At 44.8% G+C, this 6,635-nt stretch overlaps 1 protein-coding gene across 1 annotated transcript in view; it reads left to right on the forward strand.

Annotated features, from left to right (window-relative positions):
* The first annotated feature begins 5,628 nt into the window (after nucleotides 1–5,628).
* Nucleotides 5,629–6,635, forward strand: part of LOC109938079 (UDP-glucuronosyltransferase 1A1-like) — an 11,189-nt gene continuing 10,182 nt past the window's right edge. The window contains exon 1 of the mRNA XM_048598697.1: nucleotides 5,629–5,671. The gene's annotated coding sequence lies outside the window, so the exon portion shown is untranslated. The remainder of the gene's footprint in view (nucleotides 5,672–6,635) is intronic.

Raw genomic sequence — 6,635 nt, forward strand, 5'->3', positions numbered from 1 at the left:
CTAATGTCAAAGCGGACTTCCTGTTTCTGTAGGAGTGCAGGATCCCACACCTCAACAGCTGTAGGAAATGGTTGAGCTTGTGGGCCCATGGGCCTTTGATTTAGTCAGGGGGTGCAATTGCCATTCTTCTGACCTGGGTATTCTGCTGTGAGGGGGCAACTTCACCACATCCGAGGTTAAGGAGGTGGTGAGTGGGCACTTACTCATAGCAGACATTACGTACAGAAATCCCCCCTAGGTTAATCAATGTGTGCATCCCAGTGATAAAGAGAGCACAGCTGGCTATCCTTCAGCAGCTCCTACTGCTGCTGGCCTGTCATTCTGGCCAGAGATTTCAACTGCACCATCAATGCGGCTGGATGATCCAGAGGTGCTGACAGTAAACCGGATGCCATGTCCAGATTCCCGATGGAAACAGTTAGAGTCGCCAAGCTGCATGACATCCTCAGCACCTTTGCAGATGTAGTGCAGCATAGATGCACATGGTCATGGCCAGATAGCTGTATCCACTCAAGCATAGATTTCCTGTTTGTGTCCTGTACGTTCTTGGTCAGGTCCATTGATGTCAAGCCAGTGTTCTTCTCTGACCACTGCTTCCTGCTGGCTGACTGCCACATATGGGAAAACCAGAGGGCTGGCAAGGGAACGTGGAAGCTGAATGTGAAACTGTTGACCCCTGAAAACACTGAGGAGTTCAAAAGGTATTACATAGGTTGGAGAACTGTGAAGCCCCTCTTTCAGTCTCCAATGGACTGGTGGGAAATAGTCAAGGGGAACATCAAGAGATTCTTTATCCTCAAAGATGTTCAGAAGGCAAGAGAGAGAGATGGGGAAAACTGTCGAAACTCCAGAAAACCATGCAGAACCTACTCCGGCTGCAGATGAGGGGGTGTCAATGTCTCGGAGAATCTCAGGGGGCTGAAGTGCCAGCAAGCCTCGCTCTTTGTCTCGGAGACCTCCAAGATAATCTTCCGGCCCAGGGTCTGCACCATGGAGCAGGATGAGACGTGCTCATGTTTCTTCTTCCAGATGGTGCACAGGGAGAGTTCTGTGATTAGCAGCCTGAAGGAAGAAGATGGCTCTATATTGCCATCACAGCCTGACATACTGAGGGTCAGCAAATCTTTTTATGCCAGATTATGTGATAGAGACCCCACAGACAGTACAGCCTTCTGGTCATTCCCATCCTCTGTCACAAAGGTCTTGGACAACAGCATATGCGAAAGCCTGGGCTAGCTGATATCTCTGGATGAGCTGACCAAGGTCCTCAAGTCCTATGAAATGAATATAACTCCTAGAAACGACAGAAAAGCAAACTGTGTGGCAAGTCCATTCAGTTGCCCCCACTGTGGAGCTGCTCTGTTATGTATGCCATGTAGTGCAAGAAGACTCTGGGCATGCCTACTCTAGAAATCTGGTTTCAAAGATCTTGCCAAGGCTCAGCAAGCAAACAGACAAAAGTCACGTGTAGTAGTTTAGTCATAGTAACAGGGAACGTGCCAAAGACCTGCATAAACATAAGCAAATGCATGAAGTTCACAGCATGACAGATCTTATTGACAGCCCAAAGGATGGACAGAGATTTCCTCATAGTGAATGTAACAAAGTCAACGAACCAGAAGCTTCTGCCACAATCAATATTATTTGCTCAAAGAAAACTGGCAAATGCACATACAAAAACCAAGACTGACATGTTAGTTACTGCAAATATCTTACCAGTCTGAACTCTGAAGTACAAGTCCCTCGTTTGTCAGAACTGTATGATACAACAAACAACTGTTAAATGACCTGCACAGAATAGATTGCCAATACTTGGCTTTGGTACATGGGCATTGCGTTGCAGCTAAGGAAGCTCAAGGCACAAAATATTTCACCAGCTATTCAGAAGGGGACTAGCACAATCAGCACCATTAATGTGTCAGGGTGTCAACTTGAAGGATCACCAAGGTACCCACAATGATGGAAGGGTCCATCACACCCACAATCTCCCCTCCCCCTGACACCCACAGTCTCCACGCCCCACACCACACCTCCCCAACCCCGCCACCTCTAGACACCCACAATCTTCCCCCCGACACCCACAATCTACCCCCCCACCACCACCGTGACACCCAAAGCTCCCCCGAACCCCCTGACACCCATAATCTCCATCCTTACCCCCGAACACTCATAATCTCCCCCCCACCCCCTCCCGACACCCACAGTCTCCCCTGGTTGTATTTGCTTCTGTGCACGGTCGATTACCCTGACACTGGTCTGCTTCTGACTCTCCATGTCCTTTGCTTCACCATGAGCAACATTCCTACAGCCTCATATTCCAAACTGTTTCAACTCTTCATCTTGATGAATTGTTCTATGACTTTTTATGATGACATTTGTTTTTGCTGAAATGTGAGCCTTGCTTTCTTTACTCTCTTGTTTCCATAGAATCAGTTTTGTTTGTGATTCCAGTCTTTACTCTGTACCCTTTGCAACAGGAACATTGGAGTGAAATGAACTGGGGATTTAAAATTGCAGAGCGCTTTTTGCCAACACTTGTGTGCATTTAACCATTAACCCTAGCATGAGAGGATTTTGTTTTTTAACCCTGAGTGGTCTGTTCCCTTATCTGCTTAGTTGATCAGTAAAGGTTCTAAGTACATTTCAGTTGGTTGTTGCAATTTTCAGGAGAGTTTCGAGAAAACGCACACACGCAGACACACGCACACACACACGTGCACACGCACACACACACGCGCACAATGTGCTGCAACCCGTTTAGGAGCTGGACCTATTTCATTCACAGAAAGTTGGATGGACCTTGTTAACGAAAGGTTATGTACACACGAGGGAGAAAAAGGTCACACTGGAGGAAAGCATGAGAATCAGAGAAAACTGACTCGAGGTGAATGGCAAAGAACCAAAGACAATATGAGGCGTAACTGCTTCACACAGCGATTGGATTGGATTTGGAATGCATCCCCCGAGAATGGGGTGGAGACGTATTCAAGTGTGGGCATCAAAAGGGTATTAGGTAGTTAGGTCTGGACGGGCATATGAATAGGAAGGGTTTAGAGGGATATGGGCCAAATGCTGGCAAATGGGACTAGATTAATTTAGGATATCTGGCCGGCATGGACAAGTTGGACAGAAGGGTCTGTTTCCGTGCTGTACAACACAATGACTCTATCTGAAGAGAATTAAATTTGCAGAGTGGCTGGCAAAAGTGGGGAGATGAGATGAGCTGAGTTGTTCTTGCAGATTGCTGGCACGTGTGCAACGGGCTGAATGGTCGCCTCTATGTTATAACCATTCCAGTCATCCTACTAGTAATGAGCAAGGTTGCTGAATCAAAGATGTTGAGTCGCCTGTGATGAGAAGACTTGATCCAAAACCATGATGTTCTATCTTCTATAAAAGTAATTGTCATAGAAACAGGTGTCTTACCTGACACCCACAATTTCCTCTTCCCCTGACTTGACCAATGTTCAGACTTGACTTAAGACTATCAATAACAATTAAATGCAATGTTGAAAACATGCTATTGGAGTCCAGCTGAGAAGGATTTTTAAGAATGCAGATCTGGTTTCAAGCTGGCATTCCTAAGAGACAGGCCATCATTGTGTGCATGCTGAATATGTTGTAAGACCAGGAAAGAAAACTAACTGAGCAAATACTGACATAAGACTAATTTTTGTAAAAATCCCAAACCAAATTCCCTCCAAAATGGCAGAGATGCATATTAGAACACTTCCTAGCACTCTTTGCAGGAGTGAAAGGAATAGTTGACATAGATCAACAATGGAGATATTATCCAAACCTTCTGATCCATGTCAGAATCTCTATTCTGACCCAGACCAGATAAGAAGTCACCTACTTACCTCCCTCTGATTTTCTAAGCTTGCCTTTCATTAAAAAATCTTCCAGGGCTCTCACAGCTCAGGAGTCACCCTTTCTTCATCTTCCAATATTTAATTGCTCTTAGCCTCATCCTCTGAAAATGCTGGGATCTACGTTTTAAGCACAGTGAATAGCTGTGGGGGCGTGAACTCCTGATTGAATTCCCATCTTTTACATCTCTCGGAAACTTCAGTTCATTCAAAATTCCACTGGCAATAAGTCTGAGCTCGTTGGCCTACGTTGCTTCCTGTTCTAACAATGCATTGATTTTAAAATTCTTGTCCTTGTTTTCAAATCCCTGAGTGACCTTTCCTCTCCCTATCTCTCTAACTTCCTCCAGCTCTTTAACTCTCTGAAGTCTCTGCCCTCTTACACCTCCTAGATTTTATTTGCTCCCTCATTTGTGGCCACAGCTTCAGCTTTCTATGCCCTAAGTTTTGGAATTTTCTCCCTTAATATCTCCAATTTTCCAATTCTTGTCTCCTTTAAAATGTTTCATATAAACTGCTTCTTGGATCTGGCTTTGTTTATTTATTCAGGGGATGTGGGCATCACGGGTTGGCCAGCATTTATTGCCCATCCCTAGTTGCCCTTGAGGTGGTGAGCTGCCCTCTTGAACCACTGGAGCCCATGTGCTGCAGGTAGATCCACAATGCTGTTAGGGAGGGTATTCAGGATTTTGACCCAGTGACATGAAAGAATGCCGATATATTTTCAAGTCAGGATGATGAGTGTTTTGGAGGGGAGCTTGCAGGTGGTGATGTTCCCATGTATCAGCTGCCCTTGTCCTTCTAGATGGTAATGGTTGTGGATTTTGAGGGTGCTGTCTAAGGATCTTTGGTGAATTTCTTCAGTTTGTCTTGTTGATAGCACACATTGCTGCTACTGAACATCAGTAGTGAGGGTAGTGAATGTTTATGGATGTACTGCCAATCAAGTGGGCTGCTTTGGCCTGGATGGTGTCATGCTTCATGAGTGCCGTTGGAGCTGCACCATCCAGGCAAGTGGGGAGTATTCCATCACACTCCTGACTTGTGCCTTGTAGACAGTGGACAGGCTTTGGGGAGTCCGGAGGTGAGTTACTAGCTGCAGTATTCCTAGCCTCTCCTGCTGTTGAGTACATTCCCCTCAACCACTCACCTGCTCTACACTGCCACTCATTTTTCTGATGCTCTCATCCATCTATGACTTTAGCCCCTGAACCACCTGCCACCCTACCCCCTCAAGCACTAACCTTATGCATTTACTTTCTCTGCGACCTAGTCCCATTTGCCAGAATTTGGCCCATATCTCTCTGAGCCCTTCCAATTCACATACCCATCCAGATGCCTTCTATAATGATGTAATTTTACCAGCTTCCGCCATTTCCTCTGGCAGCTCATTCCATACACACTACACCCTCTGCGTGAAAAAGTTACCGCTCACGTCCCTTTTAAATCTTTCCCCTCTTACCTATTCCCTCTTGTTTTGGACTCTCCCACCCTCGGTAAAAGACCTTGACTGCTGTCCCTATCTGTGCCCCTCATGATTTTATAAACCTCTTGGGATGTTTGGTCAGCATAGAGTTGGGTCGAGGGGTTTGTTTCCGTGCTGTATGACCCTATGATCCTATTGTTGCTTTTTAAAGTGCTTTGGGTCACATAAACTCTTTGTGGAATACGACAAGGCCAGCTGCAAAAGAGAGGAGGTGTGGCTTCATAAATAATTCTTTGAATTTCTTCTGAGGGCTCCTGGGCTGTGAGAGTCCTGGAGGATTTTTCACTGAAGGACAAGCTCAGAAAATCAGAGGAATGTAAGTAGGTGACTTCTTGTCTGGTCTGAGTCAGAACTGGGTTTTCAACACAGATTGAAAGATTTAAGTCAATATTTCAAACATGGATCTGTGTCAACTATTTCTTTCACTCTGGCAAAGTGTCCTAGGAAGTTTTATAAAATGCATCTCTGTCATTTAACAGTAATTTTATCTTGTGATTGATTTTTACAAAACTTAGTTGAAACTGTGTGTTTACTCAGTCATTTTTCTTGGTCTTACAATATATCAGCAAGCATGCAATAAGGGCTGTCTCTTAGCAATGCCAACTTAAAATTAGATCTGCATTCTTAAAAATCCTTCTCCGGTGGAAACCAACAGCATGTTTTCAACGTTTCACTTAATTGTTACAGATAGTCTGAAGTCAAGTCTGAGTGTGGGACTGTTTCTGTGACAGCTATAATGTACAGAAAAAAAGTATACCTCAATTTTGTACAAAGCTTTCCCATTATAGGGAATTGAACATCTCTGAGGCAGCCACTTTGTTCTGTCGAGGTAGAATAATAGAATGGTTACAGCACAGAATGAGACCATTCTGTCCTTTGCACACATATTAGAACTCTGTTAGAGCAACTCAGTCAGCTAGCCCCATTCTCCACTCTTCCCCATGGCCCTGAAAATGCTACTGGCTTCAGATAACTACCCAATTCCCTTTTGAAACCCGCACCTGAATATATTTTCACCCCCTTCTCAGGCAATGTATTCCAAATCCAATCCAATTTCCATGTGAAACGTTACCCCTCATGTCGTCTTTGATTCTTTGCCATTCACCTTGAGTCAGTTTTAACTGGTTCTCATGCTTTTCTGCAGCGCAAACTGTTTCTTCCTCGTGTGTACATAACCTTTCATTGATTAAGTTAATCAAACTCTCTGTGGATAAAAATAGGCCCAGCTCCTAAAACAACTATTGGTGTGTGTGTGTGTGTGTGTGTGTGTGTGTGTGTGT

The sequence above is a fragment of the Rhincodon typus genome, chromosome 7, assembly GCF_021869965.1.
Source record: "Rhincodon typus isolate 14 chromosome 7, sRhiTyp1.1, whole genome shotgun sequence".
Taxonomy (NCBI): Eukaryota; Metazoa; Chordata; class Chondrichthyes; order Orectolobiformes; family Rhincodontidae; genus Rhincodon; species Rhincodon typus.